The sequence below is a fragment of the Sinocyclocheilus rhinocerous genome, unplaced genomic scaffold (assembly GCF_001515625.1).
Source record: "Sinocyclocheilus rhinocerous isolate Xijiao unplaced genomic scaffold, SAMN03320098_v1.1 scaffold3874, whole genome shotgun sequence".
Lineage (NCBI taxonomy): Eukaryota > Metazoa > Chordata > Actinopteri > Cypriniformes > Cyprinidae > Sinocyclocheilus > Sinocyclocheilus rhinocerous.
In genome coordinates, this window is record NW_015623683.1 from 5,242 (window position 1) to 12,008 (window position 6,767).

The following is a 6,767-nucleotide window of genomic DNA, read 5'->3' on the forward strand; positions in this document are numbered from 1 at the left end:
TAAGGGGAAGCTAATGAGATAACAAGAACCTGGTGTGAAACAAGATAAGCTAGCGAGCAGAGAAACAAGGAGGGCGGGGATCACGCTTACAATGCGCATGTGGCGAGCTGTCAAAACAAGCCACGCACACAACAACAACAACACAACACCCGAACACAGAGACAGCAAAGAACAGGTGATCAGATCCGAGACCCGACAGTACCCCCCCTCCCAGGAGCGCCACCAGGCGCCCCAGGAGGAGGCCCACCTTGTCGCCGACGGAAGTCCTCGATCAACGAACGGTCCAAAATGTCCCGGGACGGCACCCAGCATCTCTCCTCTGGACCATAACCCTCCCAGTCCACGAGATACTGAAACCCTCTGCCACGGCGCCGCTCGTCGAGTAATCTCCTAACCGTATAGGTAGGGGAGCCATCCACAAGACGAGGAGGTGGGGGGGCGGGAAGATCGCCGGCAGGATTAAGGGGAGAGGAAAACACAGGTTTAACCCTAGAGACATGAAACACAGGGTGAACCCGACCAAGAGCAGGAGGGAGCTTGAGCCTGAGGCGGTCTCCCGGGCAGAAAAGCGATCCACCACAGTAAGAACCACAGTGTTACCCTTCGATGGGGGAAGCCCAGAGACAAAATCAAGGGCGATGTGTGACCATGGACGGGAAGGGACAGGAAGAGGATGAAGCAGACCATCGGGAGGACGATTCACTGGCTTACATTGGGCGCATGTGGGGAAGGCCAACACAAACTGTCTGACATCTGCGGCCAGTGTGGGCCACCAGAAGCGTTGACGGATGGCAAACAACGTTCTCCCAATCCCTGGATGGCAGACCAGTCTGGACGCGTGACCCCACTGAAGGACCTCGGGGCGCAGCGCAGCCGGCACCGGCAACCTGCCCGCCGGGCACCTCCCTGGCACTTGCACCCCTCGACCGGCCTCGTTGACGGATGGCAAACAATGTTCTCAGAATCCCTGGATGGCAGACCAGCCTGGACGCATGACCCCACTGAAGGACTTCGGGGCGCAGCACAGCCGGTACTGGCAACCTGCCCGCTGGACACCTCCCTGGCACTTCCACCCCTCAACCGGCCTCCTCTACTCGCCGCTCGATACCCCAAGAAAGAGCCCCGACCACCACCCCTTCAGGAAGGATGGCTTCGGCCGTAAGCTCCCCCTCCGGAGCCCCGAACAGGCGCGAGAGAGCGTCGGGCTTGATGTTTTTGGACCCTGGCCGGTACGAGAGGGTGAAGTTGAACCGGCCAAAGAAAAGTGCCCAGCGGGCCTGACGCGAGCTCAGCCTCTTGGCCGAACGGATATATTCCAGATTCTTGTGATCCGTCCAGACCAAGAAGGGCTGCGCCGACCCCTCCAACCAGTGGCGCCACTCCCCCAAGGCCAATCTCACCGCCAACAGTTCTCTATTGCCAATGTCGTAGTTACGTTCTGCAGGGCTGAGACGACGAGAGAAGAACGCACACGGGTGAACCTTCCCGTTGCGGAGGGATCGCTGAGATAGAACTGCGCCAACCCCGACGTCCGATGCGTCAACCTCGACAATGAACTGGGACTCGGGATCTGGAACCAACAGAACAGGTGCAGAGACAAAACGGGACTTTAATGTGTCAAAGGCTACCTGAGCATCCTGGTTCCACCTGAAGGACACCTTGGTGGAGGTTAATGCCGTGAGCGGAGCAGCGATCTGACCAAAATTCCTGATGTATCGCCGATAGAAGTTGGCAAAACCCAGGAAACGCTGCAGGGCCTTACGGGAGTCGGGGACTGGCCACTTGGCGACAGCTTCTATCTTAGCAGGGTCTGGTTTAATCCCCCTGGTAGAGATGATATGGCGGCAAAACCCAGGAAACACTGCAGGGCCTTACGGGAGTCTGGGACTGGCCACTTGGCGACAGCCTCTATCTTAGCAGGGTCTGGATTAATCCCCCTGGTAGAGATGATATGGCCAAGGAACGTAACAGACTCGGCGTGGAATTCGCACTTCTCCACCTTGACGAACAACTGGTTCTCTAACAGGCGCTGGAGGACTCGTCTAATGTGCTGGGTGTATAAGTGGAGAGAAGGGGAGAAAATCAGAATATCATCCAAATACACAAAGACGAACTGAGTACTCAAGTCACCCAGAACGCTATTGATATGAATCACAGTTCACCACTTCCAACTACAGAGACATGTGGCAAGGACTCCACAACATCACGGAATACAAGGATCGCAAACACCCTGCTACAAACACCGCTTCCTCACTGCCTGACGAGCTTAACGCCTTCTACGCTCGCTTCGAAGTCAGCGGCTCCTCCCCCACACAGGGCGCTCCCGCGGCCGAGACTGCTGAGGCTCATCCACTCTCCGTGTTTGTAGCAGATGTTACCCAATCGTTTCGGCGCGTGAATGTCCGCAAAGCCGCAGGTCCAGACGGCATTCCTGGTCGAGTCCTTAAAACATGCGCTCACCAACTAGCTGGAGTCTTCACGGACATTTTTAACCTCTCCCTTTCCCTATCTGTTGTCCCCCAATGTTTCAAAACATCCACCATTGTGCCAATACAAAAGACACCCAAAGCTTCTTACTTGAATGACAGGTGCCCTGTTGCTCTGACTCCCATCATCAGTAAGTGCTTTGAGAAGCTTATCAGAGATCACATCTGCTCTGTATTACCAGCATCACTCGACCCACTGCAGTTTGCCTACCGAAATAACCGCTCCACAGATGACGCAATTGCCTTCACCCTGCACACTGCCCTTTCCCATCTTGACAAGAGGAACACATATGTGAGAATGTTGTTTGTTGACTACTGCTCAGCGTTTAATACCATAGTGCCCTCTAAGCTTGTGGTGAAACTCTGGTCTCTGGGTCTGAACAGTTCTCTGTGCAGCTGGATCCTGGACTTCTTGACAGGCAGACGGCAGGTGGTCAGAGTTGGCAGCATCTCCTCCCCGCTGACCCTCAACACTGGAGCCCCACAGGGCTGCGTTCTCAGTCCCCTCCTGTACTCCCTGTACACTCATGACTGTGTAGCCACGCATAGCTCCAACGTCATCATTAAATTCGCGGATGACACAACGGTGGTAGACCTGATCACCGACGATGATGAATCAGCCTACAGAGAAGAGGTGCGCACCCTGACTAACTGGTGCCACAACAACAACCTCTCTCTGAACATCAAAAAGACCAAGGAGCTGGTGGTGGATTTCAGGAGACGGACCAGTGAGCACTCCCCCATCACCATTGACGGGACTCCAGTGGAGCAGGTCAGCAGCTTCAAGTTCCTCGGCGTTCACTTCACCGAGGACCTCACCTGGACTACTCACACACAGTCAGTAGTGAGGAAGGCCCACCAGCGTCTCTTCTTCCTCAGGCGACTGAAGAAATTTGGTCTGAGCTCAAAAATCCGCAGACAGTTCTACAGTTGCATTGTGGAGAGCATCCTAACTGGCTGCATCACCGCCACCCCTACCCCTCACACTGGATTCCATCTACACACCAGCCACACTGACTCTGACAGCACTGTAGCATGTCCTGCACTGCATAGCAAGAACACATGTAGCTCCATCTTCTCTTCTGCACTAACAAACTACTGCACTGAACTTCAGTAAAACACTACATTATACATCACTGTAAGTCATATATAAAATCTATACATTTATAAGTCTCGAGTATACTGTGTACTATGTGTATATTATGGAAATGTGAGGCCCACCAGCGTCTCTTCTTCCTCAGGCGACTGAAGAAATTTGGTCTGAGCTCAAAAATCCGCAGACAGTTCTACAGTTGCATTGTGGAGAGCATCCTAACTGGCTGCATCACCGCCTGGTACGGGAACTGCACTGCTCTCAACCGGAAAGCCCTGCAGAGAATAGTTCAGACGGCCCAGCACATAGTCGGAGGTGAGCTTCCCTCCCTCCAGGACATCTTGTATATTGTGTAAAATGTGTATATTGTTATTTATGTATACTGTTAATTTTTCATATCTTGTTGCTTGTACTGCCATGGCACAGAGTCTTGTACCCAAGAATTTCACCATTGTTACACTTGTGTACACGATGTGGGACAATAAAGAGATTTGATTGATTTGATTTGACGAGACCCTGGAAAACGGCCAGAGCATTGGTCAGACCAAACGGAAGAACCAGATACTCGTAGTGTCCCGAGGGGGTGTTGAATGCCGTCTTCCACTCATCCCCCTCCCGAATGCGCACCAGATGGTAGGCGTTGCGGAGGTCTAATTTGGTGAAGACCCGAGCTCCCTGCAACAATTCAAAAGCAGAAGAAATTAGAGGTAGGGGGTACCTGGTCTTTACTGTAATGTCATTCAAACTTCTGTAATCAATACAAGGGCGTAGGGAGCCGTCTTTCTTCTGAACGAAGAAAAACCCCGCCCCAGCGGGAGAGGAGGAATGACGAATGAGCCCAGCCTGTAGTGACTCACGTATATACCTGTCCATGGCCTCTCTTTCAGGACCGGAAAGGGAATATAAACGACCCTTAGGCGGAGAAGTGCCCGGGAGAAGGTCTATGGCACAGTCGTAGGGACGATGCGGAGGTAGTGAGGTGACCCGGGACTTACTGAAAACCGCACGAAGATCGCAGTACTCCGCCGGGACGCTGGTCAAGTCAGCGGGATCCACCTGCGAAACACAAGACACAGAGACAGCAGGAAAAGCAGCACCTAAACATGACACATGACAAGACTGACTCTAGGCTCAAATAGAATTATTGACCCAATCAATATGTGGGTTGCGTTTCAGCAACCAAGGATGTCCTAAAATTAATGGGGCCTTAGGGGAGTCAATAATTAACAGTTCGATCTGCTCACAGTGGTTACCAGAGAGGGAAAGGCTTACACAAGCTGTGACGTGAGTGATGGTGGTGAGGGGATTGCCTGCTAAGGACCACGCCGTAATGGGCTTAGCCAGGGGAATGGTCGGGATGTTCCACTTGTGAGCCGAGGCAGAATCCAGGAAATTCCCCTCAGGCCCCGAATCCAGAAGGGCGTGGCCAGTGTGTGAACCTCCCTGGAAGGAGAGTCGAAAGGGCAGCTGAGTGCGCGTTGCTGGAGAGTTTGAACAGGGAAAGGCGCCCACCAGGACTCTCCGCTTCACTGGTGGGCCTTGACTTTTAACGGGCACTGAAGGACAAAGTGGCCAGCCTTGCCGCAGTACAGGCACAATCCCTGAGCTAAACGCTCCTGTTTCTGCTGCGGCGTAAGCCGGAGACGACCCAGTTGCATGGGCTCAACATCAGCTGACTGTGGACTCGCCGCATTGGATGAAGCGGACTCCAGGTGGCGCCACGGAGTAGTGGATTGACGGCGTTGCCGGCGGCGTTTGAGACGGCCCTCCACACGGAGCGTGAGATTAATCAAATTATCCAGCTGTCACCACCGTCGAGCTAGGTGGCCGTGGTTTCAGCAACCAGCTCCCGCCTCTTTGCCCCTTTTCGATTAACCGGGAGTGACGCACGGTGACGCGCTGCCAAGATGGCGACGGCCGGCTCCGCCCACTTTGAGCTTCAAAAACGCAGGGCGCTGCTTTACCCTTCTAAACAACATTTCTGTTTGCTCCTTAGAGTTGCTTCCACACCTCAGCCGATCTCAACAACTACAACTCCCACTACAGCTGCAGCAGAGCCCACTGAGGGGTAAGACTACAACACCAGTTTAATCACAGTCATTGAGCGGCATCCCAAACATCAAAGAGCATTGCTACACGAGAACGAGAACAGCTATCAGCTATGGCAGTCATGTAATCAACAGGAGTTTCATAACCGTAAATATTGCTGGGTATTCATGCACATCTCCCAATTCAATTCGATTCTGGCTCATAAGCTTTGAGCAACTTTGATCTGATCATGATTATGAGTTTAGCTCTAACTTGCCCCAAAACTTCCTGTCTGGAAGTTTCTAGTACGCACCAACCAATGAGAGTGATTTTGAACCAAAGAAGGCTGATTGGTCAAAAATATATAAGTTATTTACAAATATATAAACCTGCGCTGGCTCTGTCTTTCTCACACTCACGCACGCGCTGTCACCATATAATAACGCCAGATCGTTTCAAAACAAATGCTGAAGCGCAAAAATCCCAAACCTGACATTCTGTGGATGAGGAGCGGACTCAAATGAAGCAGAGCTCACGAGTCTTTCACAGAACTGCTGAAATGATTCACTGCATGCACCTTACGTTATTAAAGGGGTCATATGATGCTTTTTTAAAGATCATTATTTTGTGTATTTGGCGTAACAGAATATGTTGACATGCTTTAATGTTCAAAAAACACATTATTTTTCAAATACTGTACATTATTGTAGGTCCTCTATGCCCCGCCTCTCTCAAAAGCCATGTGATAGTTAAGGGTGTATTGTTAATTAACTGAGATTCTTACATGGATGATGGGCCTATCTGTATTCATTTATGTATAATCAGTGCTAATCTTAGCTTTAAACATAATAGTTATCAATATATTATAATGTTAAGCTCTTACTGTAATCATAATAAATGATTCACACATTCTCTGTAGAGGTTTGGGTAAATATTTACAATGTTTGTGTATTTTCAATGTGATAAATCACTGCCTGAACACTATTGGTAGAGTAAATCCCAAAAGTAATCAGTTTTATGAATATAACTAAAATGTTCAAGTGTGTGAAACGTGTTGAACTGCACTGATTAAATAAAATGGATTGCATTAACACTGCTGGCATTTTAATGCATTGTTTTTTCAGGCCTTGCATTTTTGGGGCTGAAGTTCAACACAGTTG

At 50.9% G+C, this 6,767-nt stretch overlaps 1 long non-coding RNA gene across 1 annotated transcript in view; it reads left to right on the top strand.

The window, feature by feature from the left end:
* LOC107728399 (uncharacterized) overlaps positions 1-5,622 on the top strand; it is a 9,970-nt gene extending 4,348 nt beyond the window's left edge. Inside the window, exon 3 of the long non-coding RNA XR_001638471.1 lies at positions 5,576-5,622. This is a non-coding gene — a long non-coding RNA (uncharacterized LOC107728399). The remainder of the gene's footprint in view (positions 1-5,575) is intronic.
* Positions 5,623-6,767: the final 1,145 nt, after the last annotated feature.